At 39.8% G+C, this 22,658-nt stretch overlaps 1 long non-coding RNA gene across 1 annotated transcript in view; it reads left to right on the top strand.

Moving 5' to 3' along the window:
- The window catches only part of LOC122465552, a 51,532-nt gene extending 29,651 nt beyond the window's left edge, over positions 1-21,881 (top strand). Inside the window, exon 2 of the long non-coding RNA XR_006290480.1 lies at positions 20,793-21,881. This is a non-coding gene — a long non-coding RNA (uncharacterized LOC122465552). The remainder of the gene's footprint in view (positions 1-20,792) is intronic.
- The last annotated feature ends 777 nt before the right edge of the window (positions 21,882-22,658 follow it).

The following is a 22,658-nucleotide window of genomic DNA, read 5'->3' as shown; positions in this document are numbered from 1 at the left end:
GGAATATCCCAGCTCCCTGGACACAGCCCCACACGAGAGACTGTGGTGAGGTGCAGGGCACAGAACTGTTACGCCAACTCTACACCTTCCAGGGATTTTCCTGATGCTGGTGAGCCTCCGGGTAATTTCTTATGCCAGCTTTTCAGCTCCCAGGTTGTGCTGGAGTGGTACAAAGCAGTTGGAGGTGGGACTAAAGACTTGGTTTCTCACATCAGGGCTTTGGTCTAGACCATGATGCAAGTAAAATCCATATCTTACCAGTATGGGGGGGGGGCAGCTAAGGGAGGAGCATGTGACTAAGAACGTCCTTTCTTTTACAAAATTGGAAATACTTATTTAGCCTGTTTTTATCTGTGCTGTATTTATTTTGTAAGCATCTCTGCAATTTTATTGGCTTTATCCTCTCATTAGCCAGAGCTTCACCATAATATATGCACTGAGACCTCGGTGCAATCTCTTCTTTCATAAATGTAAATCCTTATATGGGATTGCATTACTTTTCTTTATAAAACTTTTCCCTACAAAGTAGTTGTTCCCTCAGTGTTACATATTTGGGCACTGGTAGCAGTGTTATCACTGTCACTCCTTCCAATGTGCGTCGAGTACTTTCTTTCCAATAGAATTTCATTTTTACAATATTTTCAAGGAAAGAAAACATATCCAAAGATTCCTATGACAGGATTTCATTATTGGTGTCTGTGGAGCAGAGAGGTGCAGCTTGCACCAGTACTTGCACTCAATGTTTATTATTAGTTGAATAGTATTCGCGCCTAGAGGCTTACTCGGGGGCACACAGGAAGTCTGTGTCAGGGCTGAGAAACAAACCCAGGTTTTCTGAATCCTAATCTAGTGCCTTAATCACAAGACTATTCTTCCTTTCAGGATTATGGACTGAGGCATCAGAAAGGAAAAGTGACAGAAGTCAGACCCTTAAACTGGTTTATTGAAACAAATTGTTCCCTTAGTACTTCAGCTAAATTCCATTCTCTCTGCCTTCCAAAGCACATGATCTCTTCTCATCTTCCATACTTTTAGTTGGGTAAGCAGGAAGAGATCCTGTTGAGCTGAGTAGTAGCACATAGGAGAGAAAGAAAAGAAGTAAGCAGATTCAGCTCCAAGAACCTAATACTTAAAAGTAATAGGCAAATTTGGTCCATCAGTTGTACAACATTGAAACCATTACACTGGTGTAGCTGGGAGGGAAAATGTGGCCTGATCCCTTTTTTTTGTTTTTGTTTTGTTTTTAGGCCGTACTGGTTTCTCCTTAGGCTGGATCTTTTCTTTCTTTCTCTCCTCTGCAACCCAATCATGTTTTAAGTGGTCTTTGTTGCTCAGTGTGGAGATTTTTGGCCAATATTATTTTCTTCATGAGACTGACTTATTTTATATAATATTTTCTGTGTTGAAAATTCAAATAACAAGCCACTTGCAACCCATGAGAGCTAGATAGTCACTCAAAAAGGTGACTGCTAGCTAGCAGGTTGTGACTGCCATGGAGCATGCATGTTGGTATGGCACACAAGAAATTAAGGTACACAACTAATGACCGTGTGTAACTTTATCAGGATATTGAAACACTTTGGGTGTATGAGCATGCAGTCAAATATGATTAGAGAAGTGCAGGTATTCCTCTAGAGGTTCCCTCCTTGATACTGCTCATACTAATAGAGACACGTGTATAAATAGCTTTCCTTTGTGAAGCTCCAACAGCCATCTCTGTCTCCCCAGCTGGGGATTCCCCCAACATAGAACTGACAAAGACAACTCTCACCCCTCCACTGTGGCCATTAGTGCACGGAGAAACAACTTGCCACTGACCTCAATGGCACTACTTGTAAAGTAAAGTACAACTCAATGGGAGTAGCAGAAGATGATCCTAAAGCATTACAGTGACACAGGAGCTGATCTGCAAACACACACATGCTTAGCTTTACTACCCTAACTACAAGTATAGTAATTATGGCTCCAATCCGGCAAACGCTTACCCAAATGCTTAACTTTGCTAGCATAAGTAGTGAAATAATGGAATTAATAAAGGACATAATTGAAAACTCAAATGCATACCATTGCATTTCATTATACTCACAGACACAGCTAGAAGCCACTTGAACTAGGGGAAGACAGTTCCATACAATAAAATTCTGTGAAAGTCTGTTGTGCTGGCAGATTTTTTCCTAGTTTCATTATCCTTCTACATTTCTAATAGTATACATGAGAGTTTTCTCCATGAGTGCTTCCCCATCTCAGATAGCATAAACATGGTACTCGGAAAAGTTTGCACTCTTGCATTATGTTTTGTACATGCTGTTAGACTATACTTTACTAATAAGATATCTTGCAAAATTGTAAATACAGTACAATTGCCATAATTATTTTTCTTCAACTAAATACAAACCAAATTAGACACATCCATAACATACTGTATATACTTGTTCATTAGCCTGTTCGTTTATAAGCCGATGCCCCAGGATGGATAAGTAAAAATGGCAAAAACTGTATGACCCTTTCATAAACTGACCCTATATTTCAGGGACTGAAAAACTTTGGCTCCCGGCCTGTCAGGGTAAGCTGCTGGCAGACTGGGATGTTTACCTAACAAAACGGCCCGGCCCGCCAGCAGCTTACCCTGACGGGCCGTGAGCCAAAGTTTGCCAACCCCGGTGGAACATCAATTCTGGATTTGTTTCTTTAAAAATTTGCTAAAATTTTATTTTTACTTAAATTGTATATTTGTTATGTTATAATTGAGATAAAAGAAGTATTAATATAAATAAACATATGGATATCGATTATATAATTTTTCTCAGTTCATGTCCATGTCAACAAAGCACTTAAAAACATGTGCTTTCCTAAAGTTCAATTTTCCTAGTACTTGCTGTTTGCTTTTCTGGGTATTGTTCAACTGCAGGACTATATTATAATTATTTTTATAGCGCATACTTATATTGATCGTAAAATAATTTATTGATGTCTATACTGCAGCAGTTTAAAATCACAAAGGCTTTGCTTAGTGGACTAGATTGGCTTGAAATGAATGCTAAAAGAGCAGTGCTTCAGATCTGCATGACATTTGATCCGGGCATTTCACAAAATGCTACACTTTACAAGCCAATTAGAAAAATACAATGAACGATAGTACTATGGCACTGGTGTCAGTCCGCTATTGTGTAATTTAATCTCTTCATGCATTTCTACCAATGGACCTTATAAGTCTCGAGCCAATCTGAAAATATAACATGCAGAATCAATGGAATCTGTAATAAAATTTAAATAGCCTGTTATTGCCACAGACATGCCAATCTACAGGGCTGCTTTGAAATAAACAAAGAACAATAATACTTTGACAGTGATAAAGCAGGTGACAGTCTATATAAAGTCCTACAAAATGTATAACTAAATTATTATTTTCTAAGATTTTCATACTAGTATTTAAAATGAATAATGGTGAAATCAAAAGAAAATGGTCTGCTTATCATGCAGCGTTCAAACTTAAAGTTGTTGAATATGCAGAAGCAAACAATAATTGCGCCACTGCTCATGAATTCTGTATCAATGAGAAGCAAGTAAGAGAATGGCAAAAAAATAAAACAACACTAAAAAACATGCCAAGAAGCAAAAAAAAATGTCCAATGAGGTGCGCTTCATTTCCTGAGCTGGAGAAAGATCTCAATGATTGGATTGTTGAATGTCGACAAAATGGGTACATCGTCACCTAGAACTGGAATTCATCTGCGTGCTCTGCAAATGTCGAAAGACAACAAATACAAGTCAGTAAAGCCATCGATGTTTGTCGCATCAGCGGGTTGGTGTACTCATTTTATGAACCGTCAGCGAAGAAAGGGAGATCTGGAAGAAAAAACTGAATCTTTCCAAAGGTTTATTTTAAAACATTGAAAGGAATATGCATTTGAGCTGTCACAAATAGGAAATATGGACGAAACACTGATGACATTCAATCTCCCAAGCAACAGAACAATAACCGGGGTTGGCGAAAAAAACAGTTTTAATTAAAACCACTGGCCATGGAAAAAGCCATTTTACGGTTGCTTGGCCAATGGATCAAAGCTCCCTCCTGTTGTTTTTAAAAGAAAAACCTTGCCTAAAAACATGAAATTTCCTGCTGGTGTCATCGTATATGCACACGAAAAGGGATAGATGGATGAAAGTGGGACTATTGAATGGCTGGAAAAAGCATGGAATAAGAGACCAGGAGCACTTTTCAAGAAACCTGCTGGGCTCATCTGGGACATGTTCAGGGCACACAAGACGGCTGAGGTGAAGAATGTGGCCAAAAACATGAAAACTACTTTGGCTGTAATACCTGGAGGCTTAACTTCTTTTCTACAACCACTTGATGTCTGCCTGAACAAACCCTTTAAAGACAGGCTACACAAAATGTGGTCTGATTCTTATGAATCAGTCTGGTCACCCAGTAGGTCAAGTATGCGTGGGAGTCCATTCCCTCAGAAATGATAGAAAAATCATTTCGGAAGTGTGCTTGATGGATCAAAAGACAATGCCATATTTGATGATGACCCAACAGAGGCTGATGATGAGAAGGAATCTGAGTCTGAAGACGACATTGCCAACATCTACTATGACAATGCAGGTGCAGCTGTGACTGAAGCAGAGTTTAATGAACTGTTTGGTGAATTGGAGACTGATTTGGACTTTGAAGGATTTTAAGACTTTTTAAATAAGTACCTTAGAACAATATGAGACTTTAAAATCAGTAAATGGATATTTAAAACATTGACTATAATTTTGAAGGTGAATACATATTTGTTCAGTTATTATTATAACGATAGGTTTTTTGTAAGATTACATTAAAATAATTCTAGCAAAACTTTTGAGTGTTTCTTATGATGCCAACTTTTTAAAATATAGCAGGGGTCAGCAAACTTTGGCTCCCGGCCCGTCAGGGTAAGCCACTGGCGGGCTGGGATGTTTTGTTTACCTGGAGCATCTGTAGACATGGAGCCCCTCAGCTCCCAGTGGCCGCGGTTTGCCATTCCTAGCCAATGGGAGCTGCGGGAATCAGTGCAGGATGAGGGACAGCGAACTGTAGCCCGTGGAAGCTGCAGGGCTCCATGCCTGTGAACACTCCAGGTAAACAAAACATCCTGGCCTGCTAGTGGCTTACCCTGATGGGCTGGGAGCCAAAGTTTGCTGACCCCTGCTCTACAATGACAACGTATTAGATATTCAATTCAATAGAACTTAAAATCATCAACTTTTGGTGAGATGCATTGATAAGCCAACCCCCGCTCTTTGATGCTTCACTCTTTTACCAAAAAAAATCGGCTTATGAACGAGTATATATGGTACGTACCAGAATTGAAGTTCAAACATGCTAAGATAATGGACTAAATTGTTTTTGCATTACTCACAGCAATAATCCCCAGATAGTGAGCCTGTCATGATAACAACTGAATCTAAGATGTAGTGCAGGCCCAAGCCATATAATATGTGGAAATATAAAACAATATATAAAACACTTTGCTGTTTAACAAATGCAAAAACTAGAGTCAGAGGATTTAGGCCAATATGGACTGAATGATTTTCCTACCTGTTTTCAGTACAACAAACTTTGTTCTTCCTATTCAGGTGACAGTAACGTGCAGTATAAACTATGCAGTGCAGTTATACTTGCAAAACCCTCCTAGTGCAGAAGCAGCTTATAACAGCAAAACAGTACTTTTGCCAGCATAACTTGTACCAGGTTGGTGAGCAAAATAAACTCCACTGACTGAAGCACTTTTATACTGATACAATCATATTTACACTAGAGCTTTTTCCAGAATAGAAATGTTGCACCTCCTAAGCAACATTTTTATGCCAGCAAAAGTTTCTATTGTAGACCTGGCCTGATTTGAAATTCCATATTTGTTTCTAAACAGCAGTTATTTATTTGTTTGCATGTCTGTTATTTTTTTCTCCCCATTTACAAACTGGAATATTGCTTCTTAAAAGCAGGAATGTGGGCTTGGGGTTTTTTTTGTTTGGTTGGTTTTTTTTTTTTTGCTCTTTCCTTTTTGGCATAGACAGTTTTCCAGAGTGTAATTCAGTCTGTAACATCTTATGCACAGTGCTCATAGTGTTTAGTGAATTCAAAATGTACAATAAACTTAGCATCTGAAAATAAATCATTCCACACTGATTCCAGAGGCATATCATAAATTATTTTGGTGCTTATCTCTTTTATCCAAAATCTGATGTTAAGTTACCATGGAAACAATGATATTCATACAAATACTAAAATTAGTTTGATATATGGTACTAGTTACAGTAACACATTATAATGAAGTAATGTTTAAATAGCAGTTGAGTTCCTATGGAATTGTTACAACAAATGAAACCTGTAAGTAAGTAATAATGATAAATGCAATAACAGTGAGTATTAGAGAAACAGAGAATTGCTGGCGCACTAAAAAAAAATGTGGCATGTAGGTAATGCCCAAAAGGTTAACCATATTTGTCAAGGAGATATTGTTGCCAAATTTACTTTAACTTGTTTGTTTTTATTGAGTGCTACTGTCCTTCACGCTACCCCCTCATTGTGTATAATTAGAAAGCGGTCTACAATTTGAAATGGATTTTTATAGTTCTAGACCACTTGCAGATGAAAAGCAGGCAAAAGAGATTATTGCTTAATAAACACTTTTAAAGGAAAATATGGGAGAATGGTGGAACGTATAAGGCACAATGTTTTACTTACTAGACTCTTTAGAAATGACCTCACCATACTCTCCAAAGAGCAAAACAATTTTTTCAAAGGGTCACCAGGGCAGTTTAGCTCTGAGGCTGAGTGTATTTTGAGTCACTAGGGAAGTAAATTCATTTTTTGTGTAATTCCATTGGTGACAACCTTTTGCAGGAATTTAGGGGATCAGTAATACTATCCCACAGCCTCCATTAACTTGTTTTTTCCCAAAAGTAAGTAACTTCATCCCTGTCTCCAGATTTTGGGGGAAATGTACAGTGTGTGCACAAAGCATGACTGGCTGTATCAGAAAGGTAAGGTGTGCAAGAAACAAAACTTAAAATGGAATGAGATTCCAGAGCTGCCCAAATTTTTATCCTTCTTCAAAACCATTGCTAAATGTTCTGAAATCTATAATACATTGCTTCCTATATCATTCTTTTAAATCATGTCAGTTAAATCTGGGGGGCAAAGGGGAGTCAAGCAGGGGTCTAGCTGCTCTCCAGGGTACACAGAAATGACTCAAAGGCCACTTTTTTCACGAAGACTTACTGACATCCATTCATTTTAACTAAGCTATTTATTAATTACTTTCTTTCAAATAACACAGCAACACAAAAAAACTAGCATCCATCCAAATGTTATAAACTTGCAGGAGAAAAGAACAGAGAAGAAATTACCATATTTTTCTGCTGAAAATGGTTGTGAATACGTACTGTCAGCCATGGCAATTTTTAGATACAGAGCTACTCTGTGTGATACACAGGAACTCTGTGGTTCCATATCCACAACAAACAAGTAGATTGAAGCCTATAATCTGAAAATCACTGGGACAAACTCATCCCATTCATTCAATATGCACGCACACGTCCACCAACGTCATATAGAAGTGACAGAAATGTCTTCACTGACACCAGATTGCTTGCTACTGTAGTTTAGGCTCAATCTACATCATGATGAAATCACTGGGATTTTTTCCATTGGTTTCTCTGATGCAGTGTAGAGTTAAATGCTGGAGCCCTTAGGCAAGCAAAACTCCCATTTAAGTGGGATTTAGCCTACTGACAGGTCTGACATGACCAATGTCCCTACAGCACTTACCTCTTATTAGTTAATAGCAGATATTTTCACAAAGCCAGTCAATAAGTAAGGCAGTATTTATAGAGTGGTGTTTATTTTATGCCTGTCTGCCAAGCGTATCACAATACCCAAAAAACCACTGTATTTCTACAATGATGTCCTGGGAGGAGGAGGAAACTTTATTGTCGTTGGTTTTTCAGTGGGCTTATTAAACCATCAGTCTGACAGTAAAAGCAGATTATTTGACCTTTATTTTTAATAATTTGGGGGAGATTTGTTGACTCAATAGCTTCCAATAAACATTCTGTAAACCAACTGGACTATATCATTAAACCTTTTTCCTCAGCACCATTTAAAACCAGATTAGACATAGCACTAGAGAACAAAAATAATTTGACTGACTCTTGCAATCCAGTCATTAGGCAGATTTAGCCCTTTTTTATTTTTTCTGTTTTTGTGAATTGCCTGCATACAGATCACTATTTTTAAAAATCTGTTTGATGAATGGTTAATGGGAATACATTCTTATCTATAGAGTCTGCTGATGAAAAGTTTGTAACAAGTATTCATTCAATTAATCATCTACTTATTCAATATTTGAAATTTGTTTTTCGAGCTCAGTTATTTGCCACCTGACTCATGTGGTATTGCTTCTATTCCCCTACTGGAAGACCTAAACTTTATAATTTATTTCTACCTGAAATGAATTTCTCATTGTTGTTAATATTGGCTACAACCGCTGAATTTTGCTGCCTTTGAATATTTCTGTGAACAAAATTTTACTTGTGAGAATATGCTGCAAGTGCAAACAGAAGATGAAAATGTAGCTGAATGCAGTGTGGCCAATTCTCACAATTTTATCGCAAGTCTTTGGTGTTTTACTTTTAAAGCCCCAGCTCATGGAGATGAGCGAATAGTTGAGGATCTCAGCTTTCATGTTAAAATTAGTAAGATTCTAGCTCTTGTGATTGCTGAGGAAATGACTCAAATGCACCCTAGATGCTTCAAAATCCAGAAGGAAAATAAAACAGCCCAAAATTTGTTGGTTGGTTTAAAATTCATGGGGTTTTTTGTTTGTTTTTGTTTTGTTTTTTTTAAATCATTATTTGGGAAGCCTGCCTCATGATTTTAGATCATGTGAATTTGACAATACTGTGCACGTTCAGTTTTTTTAAACTGTTATCCGCTCTCTAGTGTGGGTGGGAAATTAGAAGGAAATCCTACATTGGCAGAGAGGTAGACTAGGTAGCTTAATACAGTTCCCAAAATCTTCTCTCCAACAATAAAAAAAAAAAAATGGGTATGCCCTTATGTATGCATGCATGTATACCATCCTCATTTCTGAACGTCAGAAAAATACTTGGCCAAATTCTGTCTTGATTCCTAAGATTTCATGCAACCCTATTGACTTTAGTAGCATTTCACAAAGTGCAGGGCAGAATCTGCCAACTGTGATATATGCAGGCCATGGAATGGAAGCATAGACCACACGTGCCACTATATATATTCAGAAATTTTACATTTTTAAGGTTGCATAAGTTATTGCCCTTAAATTGCTGGTGAGGTAGGCCCCTTGGGGATAAAAGTATCACAGATCAATGAAAATAACTTTTTTTTTAATGTGTTGATGTACTGACAGCTAGTAATTGTTTAAGTTTTTGAAGCTAGGTTTTATAAAACAGTTACAGTGTGGAGTATATTGTAGTGTGGAGTGCTTCCTAGAAAAATGCTATAGCTTGTTGTTTAAATAATCTGGACTTTTTACACAGTTCATGGTCAATCAAAGTCACTTATACCCTGATGATTAAAAGAGAAAGTAACAGCCACCAAATTTGTGTGTCTCTTCTTTTTTATCTGACACATATGTTGATAGTTTGTTTCATAAAACATGTATGGGAGTGATCCAACTACCCTGTCACTGAACAGTAGAACTGAAAAATTGTTTAGAGTGAATTAAGTAGCATTCTGTTCTACCAAAGGCTTCTGTTCACAGCCCTCATAAAAAGAAATAAATAAAGTAAATATAACCCACAATATTCTATAAAAATGGTTTTGAACAACTGCAGAGTCACTATAATTTTTTGGACTCTTTTTGCAGAATATTGTGGTATCTTTGTAAAAGGCTTGCAAGACATCTGACTCTTAGCCCCTGATCCAATGCTCATCAGAGGGAGCCTTTTCACTGATCTCAGTGTACTTTGGATCAGGCTCTTAACTAATTGATTATTTGACCCTTTCATTCCTTTTTCTAGCAACAGCAAGCATTGTACAATACAGCGCACTCAGTCACTCATTGATAAGCAAATTTGTTCCCTGAGATTATATTTTGGATGTTACACTATGCTGCCACAACCCCGACACATGCATACCCTTAGATATTTGCCCAATAATTTAACTCATCTTTAATTTATGGTAAGGGCCCAAGCATTCACTCTAGTAGTAAAGTAATGGCAAAGAAGTGAGAGATCTTTGTTCTAGCTTTTGGGCCCCAGTAAAAGATAAATAAAGGCTTGCTCTATGTACAAAGGCTTCTAACAGTGAATGCTTTGAATGTTCTGCCTATTTAATTTTTCTGCACAGTATAGGTGTTCACCATTCCACACAACATGCAATGTTAGGAACACCACCAAACTCATTAAGCAACATAAAAGTTTTACTGTTCAGTGTGTAAAACGATTTGTCCCTGGTGGCACTAAGCTTAATGACACTGTCAGTAGCACAGAGTTGGCAATGAAGTAACCTACATGGGTAATTCATCCCAAATGGGGAAGCAAGGATACACATGAGGTTTTCATTTCAGTTACTGCCTATCTATAATAGAGGAAACACTAACCCGTCTGAGAGAGCAGCTTGATTTTATCGTGTGATCACATCTCTCTGAACTCCTCTCAGAAGAATGGGTTGCTACATAAATGTCATATGCAAAGCTGCATACCTGGGGGGAAAAAGCTTTAAGGAATGATTGATAAGAAGTCATCCATGCTGGGGCCAGGGTGCAAGATAACAGAACAGTATTGATAAGTCCCAAATTTGCCTTCATAAGAGGGGAAGTCTTTGTTAATTACCTTCCTGCAATGGAATCAGAGCCTTCACTTCCCTGCAGTACTTGATTACTTGTGGAGATGCTTCAGAATCCTTGAGTCTAATTGAAAAGACAGTTTGACGTGATACTTAACAGGAGTGTGTTTTTGGGAAATACTCTAAGGAGAGAGAAACAGCAGGGCTCAATGGGTGCACATGAAACTATGTCAAGCTTACAGTTACATAATTTACCTGGTAGCATGTGTAAAATATCCAAACAAAAGCACTGCTGTAAGAGAATTGAGAAAATTCTCAGTTTATTACATCTTCAATTCAAAAAAGAAAATTGGTGTCTTCACAAGTTACTGCCACGTTAGTTTGGGTTCTTACTTAACAGAGTTAATACTTGCTAACTTTTGGAACACCTGTGACTTCCCAAAGTATGGTGGAAACACATTACTTGAGTAATTTAAAACTTTATTATTAATAATTTATATTACAATATTGCCTAGAGGCCACAACGAAGATTGGGACCTATTGTGCTGTGCACCATACAAATAATGTTCACATACTAAAAGACGGTTCCTGCCCAAAACAGTTTACAATCAAAAGAAACAAGACAAACTAAAGAAGTATTACTACCCCCAATATATAGCTGGGGAGACTGGGTTATGGATAGATTAGGTGACTTGCCCAAGGTCAGAAAATCTGTGGCAGAGCCAGGAACTGAACCAAGAACTCCTGAGTCCTAGTCCAATGGTAACAGGAAGGTCATGTGCCAACAGAGGCCTTTAGCAGGGGTGAAACACTGTTAGCTGCCATAGTTACTTACAGAGTAATATAGTAATTAGAGATACTAATAGAGTTTATGTCATTTAGCGATAAAACCATCCTTTCTCATAAACACATGGCTGGACGAGGCACTCAGAAACCCTTGCAGGATTGTTCCCTGACACAAGGTTCTACGACATGAGCTTAATAGGCTTTTTCCACTGAAGTCCAATAGGAACTGAAGGAACTCAAAAGTTTTCAGGAGGAGCTCAACTCCTCACAGGGTTGAACAATTAATGGGGATTATATCCAGGTGATAGAACACAGACATTTGCTCCAATTTTGTTCTGACTTCATTTACATCCTTGCATGTTGGATTTTCATGTAGTTTAACCATAAAGAATGTCAGAAAGCTGTTTCCTCATTTCAATTATGCAATACTGCAATTTAATGCACATCTTGGCAAGGTAGGATATGAGGATGGAAAGAGACCCAACGGAGAAAGTGAAAACAAGGTATGTATTAATCCAAGCAAGCTTGTATATGTATTATCTTGAAATAATTTCGGAAGCTTTAAAAAACTTGATGCAAGGTTTAAGAAGCCCTCCAACATCTCTAATTTATGTGGCTGGTACTTATAATGCTGATTTAGTCAGTTTCCACTGCCCTTGGAAGAATCCAAGAGGTCCATATTTCACCCTTTTAGGTTATTTACTGTATAGCAATTTTTATCAGATTTTCAGAATCTGTTGCATACAGATTTTGTACTTCTGCATGACAACTATGTTAGGTGGTATGCTAAATTTCATTCCATTTGGCTGTTCTATACTATACTATAACCGCATTCTTTTTCTGCAATATGTTTTGGATTTTGAGAAACATTTTACTCTCTGCCAAATTGCCTATCTAAATGTTAGCCTGAACGAAGAATAATACTTAGTTTAACTGAAAATGTATAGACCAAAAGTAAGACACCATATTGTATATACAGAAAAATCTCAGATGAATGGATAGTTTAAGGGCTCTGTAATAGGATATGGAAGATTTCACCTCTAGGTCTCAGATTTGGGTCTGAATCAATTTGAAAGTGAGCAAGTCATTAACATCTGATGCCTGTTTTATTGCCCTTGTGGAATTACTTGGTGATTTCAGTCTAGAGCCTAGTCAATAGGTGTCAACACCCCAAAAGAGCCCACAAAAGTGATATTCATGACAGTCTTACTAGCTGCTATGTGTAAGGTAAAGGACTGAATAGTTATAGAGGCTGAAGTCCTTCTCCTCCATTAGGGTTTGATCCAAAGCCCACTAAACTCAATGGAAGAAGTCCCATTAATTTAGGTGGGCTTAGGATCAGGTCTTAGGGCCTGTCCACACTACAGCTCCGAAGTGAGTTTGTACCCAGCTACTGGTGTGGATTACTTTTGAATATGGTGTACGCTCACATACCACATAGTTATTACTCATTAGTAATTGTGGGACCTAACAGTGTTTCCCTCTTGCCAGGGACATGTCTGTTGGCACATGTCCTTCTTGTACCATTTCAGCGTGCTCTTAGTGGTTTTGGTCTGGCAATATAAACAGAAACTCCTAACTGTGCCTGTGTCACGTGTTTGGCCAGTCCTCCCTCCTATTTCCCTTTGCTGTTGGAAAAAAGAGAAAGAATACATTGCTTTAAACACTGCTGAATAGCTCCAACAGCTTGTATGTCATCCATGCACTGTACCATGCTGAGGCAGTATGGTATAGCATCCCACATTTTCTCTAGATGTACTGATACACACATGGTTAAGCTCTGGAGAAGGTTTGGATATACAAATACTGTTCAGTGAAACAAATAAGCTGTAATGTAGATCCAATTTAAGCTGGGCATGTTGTAACCAGGTCAGATGTCATGAAGTAGTTCCAGAATACAATTGTGGACAGGATCTTACAGGTGTTCTCTCCAGCTCAGAATTGGAGAGATGGTGTTACGGGAGAGGTTTTTGGTCGCATGGTTCCCAGAACTGCATCTGTTCTGTGGATAAATAGAAAAGTTCATTTTCTCCGGCTGTCAATCCAGCACTTTTTAATGAGCACTAAAGCCACTTATGGCTGAATGTGAATTTTAAAAAGCAAAGAAATTACTTTAAGGAAGAAAAAAATAATAGGTGTGATGCATGCTCTCAAAGGCATAGGCAACTAACCACACTTTCTTTCATGTGCCCCTTTGCTTCTACATATCAGAAGGGGCGTTACAGTGCATTCCACCTCAAACTGTGGATTTTCTTGCTTCTGTTTTGTTCCATCAAAACCTAAGCACTCTGTCTAAGGTTGATGGTTTGGGGTTTTTTTGGTTTTGGTGGTTTTTTTTTTGTTCTGTCTGTTTGTTCGTTCTTTTCTGTTTTTATTTGTTCTTTTTCTTTCTCTGTGTGACTACATATGAATATAGAGCTAAAAAAGAAATTATCTGTGGAGCAGCTGTCTGTTTTCCATAAGGCTGAAGCTATGTTCTGGTTGTAAGTACAGTTTCGTCCCCTCCAGCAACTTTTCCCCAAAAGAACCAATCCTCCTGAAATGTCACATGCCACATCTCAATCCAGAGTACAGCTTTTTGGGGAAGTTGGCGGGTGAGACCAGAGAAGGAGTTTCAAGCTTATTTTTAAAATGTCCATCTGTCAGTATTTTAGAGTGTATGTAAATGTGAAATAAACATACTTAGTATGGGTGAGATTTCCAAAGCTGCTCGTTGTTGGCCTAAATCTGCTCCCAATTAAAGCAATGGCTCTTACTGGCTTAAATGGGAGGAGAGGCCTATAATGAGTGCTTTTGACAATCTTATTGCTGTAGTAACATAATCCATAAATCATACTGCTACTAGGGTGAACAATGGTTCAGTAAATGATGCCTTTTTAGAAGTTACCTTCTGTTGTATATTTTTTTTCAAAAGTAAACAAATGAAATAACTGAGAATTACAAGTCATAAGAATCACAGAATATTAGGGTTGGAAGAGACCTCAGGAGGTCATCTAGTCCAATCCCCTGCTCAAAGCAGGACCAACACCAACTAAATCATCCCAGCCAGGGCTTTGTCAAACCAGGCCTTAAAAACCTCTAAGGATGGAGATTCCACCACCTCCCTAGGTAACCATTCCAGTGCTTCACACCCACCTAGTGAAATAGTGTTACCTAATATCCAACCTAGACCTCCCTCACTGCAACTTCAGACCATTGCTTGCAACTTGTGAATACGATCACAGGAGAAACTCCTAGCTTTGCTATTTCTCATCTGAATATTTACTACACCTAGACAATGTATGTGTACCAGAGACTATGATTTTTGTTGGTTTTATAAGTAGATTTTTACTAAGAGAAAAATATGAATCATTGTTTAAATCTATATAGATAGCTATACTGTTTAAAATAGTCACATTGGTTGGGGTTTGAATTATTGCAGTTTACTGAAATAATGTTTGATATATTGGCTAGCATTTTGCTCGGCCAATGACATTCTAGCAGTCACTATAATTCTTAGCTGAATTGAATGAAATGAATGAAATGACCTGATTAGAACCAGAGAAATAAGGTACAATATTTATATAATAAAAAAAGAAAGAAATCACCTGAAACTCCAGAACACTTTGTCTATTAAACCTGGTGATCTTTTCACTAACCTCATCCCCATATTTTTAGCATTGCTGCTCTTCATAGTTTGACTATTGAACACACAACAAAACAAAAACCTGAGAAAAATCACATTGCTCTGTTTAACACATCTGACTTGCATTTCAGCTCATAACTATAGCTGTTCATAACTGTCTTTCCATAAAATGTTTTACTGTACACATCTCCAGGTCCAAAGGATTTATTTTTCTTAGATCCCTATCTGAGGAATGTTTGGCTGATGGCTAACACATATAGCTGTAATGTCTTCTGTGTATGAATCATCAAAGGTAATCCAGTAGTGAAGAACTGCTCTGAAATTTTTTTTCTCCCAGTTCAGAGCTGTATGTCCGTGTTTGGAGCACAGAACACTGTCATGAGCCCTAACAATTTTGCCTTACTAATCCATCTCAATCCTAACCTGTGATGCTGTAGCCAGCTAGCACCAGTTGGACAAAAAGTTCTTTCTTTACATTGGAAGAATCATATTCAGAAGGGAAGGGATGTGGGGAATAAAGCACTTGGTCAAATGCTACCAGTGCTTAATTTGTGTCAGGGCTTGCCAGGGCTGAGCCCCAGCACCTCTAGCCTTGGCAGTTCAAAGCCCTGGCACCTCTGGGCTTGTGCATCAGTTATGAATGTAAAAAAATTGCTTGAACCCCAGCACCTCTTTCATTGCAAATTAAGCTCTGAGTGCTACAACTGTAAGAATTGCAATATTAGAACACAGGACCAGCAGATGTTCTCTCATGCTTTATAGTATGTTCTCAGAGAATTTTTTGCTCAGTTCATCCTACATGCCAGAAGTAAATCAAACAATAACATCTATAATAATGCCTAGAAGCTACTTGCTCCATATATGTACACTCGACTCCATCAGCTTGGAAGTAGGTATACTAACTCAAAAGAGAAATTATTTTCTATGACACTAATTGCTCAACAGAGAGATTTCCTAGAAAGCAGGAAATCAGTTTGTAGTTCCTCTCTCTAGTACTGCCAAGGTCAAGAAACACAGCCATAGCTATAAAAAACTGGTTTCAGACAGACAATATGATGATGGAGGAAGGAAAGATGGTTTCAGAGGGTAGGTATGGGCCAGTAAGAATTGTGGGGTCTAAGTCCCCATTAAAAAAATACTGTCAATCTTCAGCAAGTACCACATTAATGGAATCTAAGCTTATAACTCCCATTATTGTTTATGAAAGGGTAATGGATATCTCCTTACCTTTTAGCCTGAAAATTCACCTGTGACAATACAGCCCTATTCAGGTCCCTGGAACTTTAAGCCAGTTAAAAGGAAATGGATGAGATAACAATAGCAAGATTTGGCTCAAACTGAAGAGTATTCCTTTAAGGTTGATTTTTAACTTTGCACAAAACTTTTCAATGGCATAATGCTCAATTTAATGAACTTTTCTTTTTTCTTTTTTGCAGTATATTATGGCATAGTATTTGCTAAAATTTAGGTATAGAGCAACCAGGACCCATCTTCAGATGTCACGGGGCAGCAACAACACCATGAAAACTAGATACAAAAGACATGGAGTTAAAGTCAAAACAAAAATGCATTCTAAAGAGAGTATGCTTCAAGCCCTTCAACTCCTTCACAGGAAAAAACCGCTCAGAAAAAGAAGCACCTGGCTATCTCTAAATCAAAGCAGAGTCAAGATCTAAACTCTGATTCTCCAGAAGGCAAAGTCTTATTCTTAAAATTAGGGATATGTGAATTGGAATTTTCTAAAGGTCTGGTATATCATTTTGAGAGGACAGGGAGCTGGTACAGTTAGCCTATGAGGATCAAGAGGCGGAAGCATTAGAGAAGCTATTCTCAGCTCAGTTCTTGTCTATAATGGTATATAGGGTAGTTACCTCACTGAACACAAAAGTTCCCGAACCTCAGGATAGAGATAAGGATGGTGGGGGGGAATTCAATTGCCCAGGAACTACTTCCCCTCAGAAGTAAACAAGGTAGGACGTCTGTTCCTATCCTCATCACTCAAAGAAATTTATAAAAGCAGAATGGGTGTTTCTTAAAGAGAGCAGTTTTACAACAGTACTTAAGGTAGCTGCAACTGCAGATTTAAAACCCCTGTGGGAAGGAACCATTTTTACTTTATGCTTGGTGCTATACAATGCAATGAGGACCCAGTCCAGTCTAGGATCTCTGAGCACTACCGTCATGCACACTTAATAGCTACTGTAGCTTCATCAGAAGGGGAGTTTCTGATGAAGGAGGCTGATGGGTACTGGCCATAAAAACCACATCAGCTTGTAGGTGTTTTACCAACTTGAAGAAATGATGGATTTATGGCTAAGGCACTGGACTGGGACTTAGAAGATCTAAGGTTGTGTCCTAGCTCTGCCTCAGATTTCCTATGTGATCTCGGAAAATTCATTAATGTACAGAAGGTACTACAGTGCTGAATGCCATAGGAAACTTAGAAAAATGGCCCAGATGAGCTGTAAACACAAACTGCTTGGGGAAAAAAGAGACTTTACAAAGCTGGTATACAATATTTCATTAGCAGAATCACTTGTTATGGACACTTCTCTTAATGCTCTGATTCACAATGTTTTTTCTATGCCATCTAAAATCAGCTCTTAAACAAATATGGTGACAGCATTCATGGAACACGGATTCAAATCATAAACAGCTCACTACTGTCTTATTGTGAGTTAGACTGTTCTGAGAGTGACTGGATAAAGCTGTGGTAGGGTTCATTGGTATGAAAGAGAAATCTCTACTGTCTTTACAAGTACTAGACCTGCCCCTCCACAGATTATTTTATACAAGTGACAGCCATTTCACAGCCAGCAGTACCACAGATACTGAAAAAAAGGACCAACCATGCTAGAAGAGAAAAAGGTATAGGATTTGAAAAGGAAAGTAAATCCAGGGAAGTCTCTCGACTCAAGCCTGCTCATCTACCAAGCATTACTGGATCTAGCTCACATCAAAGGAAGCAACTCATCTGGGGATTTCAACAATTGTTCCATCAATGGCAAATAATCACTTTGGACTGATGGGTACTGGAAATAATTCCAGGGGGTATACTACAGAGTTCAGGAAAATACTAAGGAATGAGTTCATAGCGATCTAGCTTTCCCAAGACCCTCAAGAGTAGATGATGGTGCAAGAAGTAAGGTCTTGCCTCTTGTCACATTATAGTAGTGGAGCCAGTTCCCATTTGAGTGGCTTGCTGTTGTTGAGAATAGACAATTTTCTTCATTGCTCCCAGCAGGAGGAATCTGCACTGTCTTAGAACTCAAATGTGAAAAAATGCACCAAGAAGATCAAATGCGGTATGGAGATTTTTATAATGATAGACTCAAGAAGATCAATCTATTTCACTTATCAAAGAGATGATGAAGGGGTAACTTGATTACAGTCTGTCAAGCTTCTGTTCCCTGTAAGCCTCCCTGTAAAGGTGATTTGCAAAGGGCTCTTTCAGCCCTTGGATTTTTGTCCGCTGGATTAAAGTTGAAGCTAGATGAATTCAGACTAGAAATAAGAGAGACATTTTTAACAGTGAGGGTAATTAACCATTGGAGCAATTTACCAAGGCTGCGGTGGATTCTCCATCATTGCCAGGTAAGATGGAATGCTCTTCTAAAAGATCTGCTCAAAAGGGAATCAATTCAGGAAAGTCCTATGGTCTGTGTTATACAGGGGGTTAGACTAGACAAATAATCTTTAAAATCAAGATCGGATGTTTATCAGTGATGGAGAATCCACCACAAGCCTGTTAAATTATTCCAATAGTTAATTACTCGCCATTAAAAGCTTATGACTTATTTCTAGTCTGAATTTGTCTAGCTTCAGTTTCCACCGTTGGATCATGTTATAATTTTCTCTGCTAGACTGAACAGCTCATTATCAAATATTTGTTCCCCATATAAATACTTACAGACTGTAAAACTCCCCAGGCCTCCTTTCCCTTACCCCTGCTCCTCAGGGCCTTCCTCCAGAGTCAGTCTCTTGCTTCTAGGATGAGCTTACACTGACCAAACTGGTTGGCCCCTAGGAAGAGGGGAAAACTGCACAAGCTTAGCAAGGTTTCCCCACTCTAGCTTGTCCTTCAACAATTTTCCTCCAAACTCATCACCAGCAGCTCACAGTTACTGCCCTTCTTCGGGTTTCCTGCAACCTTTTCCCTCAAGCAACTTTCTGCTTCTACTCTACTGTCTTTTCTCTGTTTACAAGTACTCTGACCCGCCCCTTACCCCCTTCACTTAAACCCAGTTCAGAGGCAGCTGATGTGTCACACATGCACTGGCCTCTTCCTTCTTAAAGGGTGAATGTCACACTTTGAGAGACCTGAAACCTGAGGGTATGATTAGGTCTCTGTTTCAGCAAAGTACTATTCTAGAATACCTCAGCCAGAGTCGTCATGCGTACCTGGAAAAAGAAAGGGCTTCTACAGCTAAACAAAAGATCTGCCAGGACTGAATATTCAATAGAATAGGTTGTTGTTAATTAACCTGTTTTAAAGTTGGCTAAACATCTCAAAGACTCTGTTGGTGCAGGTTGCATTTCCACTGAGTAATTACCATACATTCTGTCTATCTAAAAGTTTTATCTTCCCTGCTGTTTCATTTGTCTATAATGGTCTTATTGTTTAAAGCTATTGTGTCGTATTGCTCTCCACTGCTAATTAATAAAGCTTGTTAGGAAAAGAATTGTCAGAGTTTGCTCTTTTGTTGACATTGAAACATTTTGCAGGACTGTATCACTTCTGACAAAATCCCAACGGAAACCAAGCATGTTTCCAGTGGAACTTTGCCTGCTATGCAGGATTCCATCAGAAATCTGCTTGGATTCCTGACCGCCCAGCTGCCTGGCTCCTTGATAGACCATCTGGGGAACCTAGGCTTCCAAGCTTCCAGCTCCTCAGCTGCCTGCCTGGTGGGCTGATGGGAAGCTGGGAGCCGGGAAGTTGTGGGAGCCCCAGCTGCCAGGCTCGTGACTCCTTGCCAGGTAGGGCACTTTGGATCCATGGCTTCAGGACAGCCCACGAGGTGTACTTCCATGGAGCTGGGGTTTCTAAGGCTCCCAGGTTCTCCAGCTCTGAGGCAGCCCACCAGGCTGCGTTAGAGCTCAGTGGAGATCAGTAATTCCATTTCACAGAGAATTTCAAAAATTTTGGTTATCATTCCAAATCAGAATGAAATCTGATTTTGAAATAGCAAAATCCTCTACAAAATAGAATTACCGTTCTCCCCCCAGTTCTCTATATTAACTTAATTAGTTGCCATGTTTCACCCCAGAGGTGAAAATATTTCAAGAACTACCAAAATGCTAATTAATGCCAAATTCAATTGTGGCTTCTGTGATCTGGACACCTGTCCATGATGAACTGGACTAGGACCGTCTAACTTATTTCCTAAAGGTCACCTGTCATTTTGATTTTTAGCATTCAAGGAAGAAAAGCAAAATGTATTTGAGTCTGGTTGCAATACAAATGTAAATGGCTGTTATTTACCTTGGACCAAAAACATCCTTGAAGCCTTACCATGGCTTAGTTGGTGCACATAGTATGCACTGTGATAAATGTCTTTATTTCTTTCTCCTTGTCAGGCTGCTACGTTGATCAACATACCCAGGAAAAGTGTACAAGTAAATCAGGGCTGTGGAAGTGATCCCTTGGATAAGGTTAGAAGAGAACAGAAGAGAATTCAGAGGATTGCCATTTGGACAGAAATCATGTTCTTGTAATACCATGCAATTTTAATACTGAAGGCTAGCGTAATAAATCATTCCATAAATCCATTATTAATTATCAACCCATTATCTACAGTTCAATCTGAATTCTGCTCGGTAATATAACTGCAGAGTAGGTGAGCTAAATATAAGGCATTCTGAGATAAATTGAAGGAATTCAAAGCAGCACCTGTGGCTGTGTATTTAGCTGCTGTTTTCTAACCCTGTTTTCCACTACACTTGAGACTGGACTACTACTTGAAATAGGAAGGTCAGAGTTTGCAAACAATCTTGAATATGATTTTTTAAAATGTAACTCCTTATGGGGTTTAGAGAGTATGGCCCCTTTAAATCTTTGTCTTGATTGTTCCAGGAAGAGGAAGTGCTGTTGGGGGGGGGGGAGCTTGAGAGAGAAGGGATACAGCAAGCAAGGGCTCACAGACTGAAGCAGGCAAGAACCTGCCTCAAGCTTGGGAGGGACAGAGCCGCTGATTGGGGACACGCCAGAACTGGAGCCCGGAGGAGCACTGTGCCAGGGAAGAATGTCGCGGAACTGAACCCAGTATCACTGCTGCCCAGAACTGTATGGGGCCATAAGTGCTGGGGCTTGTGACTTTGCATTGAGAATAAGGGGGAGGCTGTAACTGGTTAAGAAGGGAGGTTGTCATTCTGTGTGGCTTTGCAGAGAGCGGCAGAAGAGGCCACTGAAGGGGTTTGTTGGGAAAAGTTTACTGGCACTGAAGACAACCAGGAGCGCCCAAGACACAGCGCTGGACTGGAACTTTGCCAGGACTCCTGAACTCTGAGTGCAGATGCATTGCTTGGTGTCAGCCCTTTGAGAATGTGGTATCCCTGGACCTGTGGGGCCTTGTGTTGAATGAAGCCTGTTTGACCGCTCCCCCTATCTTTCCCCCTGCTGTTTTTCTCCTTTCATCTCTCTGCAAATAAATATTTCCCTTTCCTTTATTCTTCTGGTGTTTGTGTGCTCTAGGGAGCAGGGGTTGAAACAGATGCCCCTGGGATAGAAGGATCTTTCCCTGCTGCATTCCTGCATGCAGGGCCATCCCAAGGCATACGCAGCATACGCAGCTGCATAGGGCACCATGAAATTTGGGGCACCAAATTGCCCCAAATTTCATGGTGCCCTAGGCAGCTGTGTGCTGCATACGTGGCAGCACCAGCCCCGGCAACCAGCCCTATCCCTGGGCAGGGCCGTCCCTGGGGGGGCACTGGACAACTCCCTCTGCCCCACCTTTTATCCTTCCACCCAGCTCCGCCCCCAGCCCACCTCCATTCCACCTCTTCCCCCAGTGACCCCATATTCACCGGCAGCAGCGAAAAGCAGAGAAACATGGCCCTTGCCCACTCCACTCTGCCAGCTCCCAGCCACGTCGCTCCGCTTCCCACCACCGGTGAGTGCGGGGAGGTTGGAGAAAGGATGCCCCCTGCACTCACTGGTGGCGGGAAGCGGAGCGATGTGGCCCCAGCCCACTCTGCTTCCCTTGCCCCGGCCCCAGCCATGTCACTCGGGTTGGGGAAAGGACCGCCCCCTGCTCTCATCGATGGCGGGAAACAGAGCGCTGCGGCTGACAACTGGCGGAGTAGAGCTGGCTGGGGCAAGACTGCTCCACTTCCTGCCGGTGAGTGCGGGGAGGGGGTGGGGGATCCCTTCCTCCAAGCCCCCTCCCCCGAGCGACACGGCTGGGGCTGGGGCGAGGGAAGCAGAGCGGGCTGCTCCCGGCC

This window comes from Chelonia mydas, chromosome 4, assembly GCF_015237465.2.
Source record: "Chelonia mydas isolate rCheMyd1 chromosome 4, rCheMyd1.pri.v2, whole genome shotgun sequence".
In the NCBI taxonomy this organism is placed as follows: Eukaryota; Metazoa; Chordata; order Testudines; family Cheloniidae; genus Chelonia; species Chelonia mydas.
Note: the sequence above shows the minus strand (reverse complement) of the source record. Positions and strands in the feature narration are given on the sequence as shown.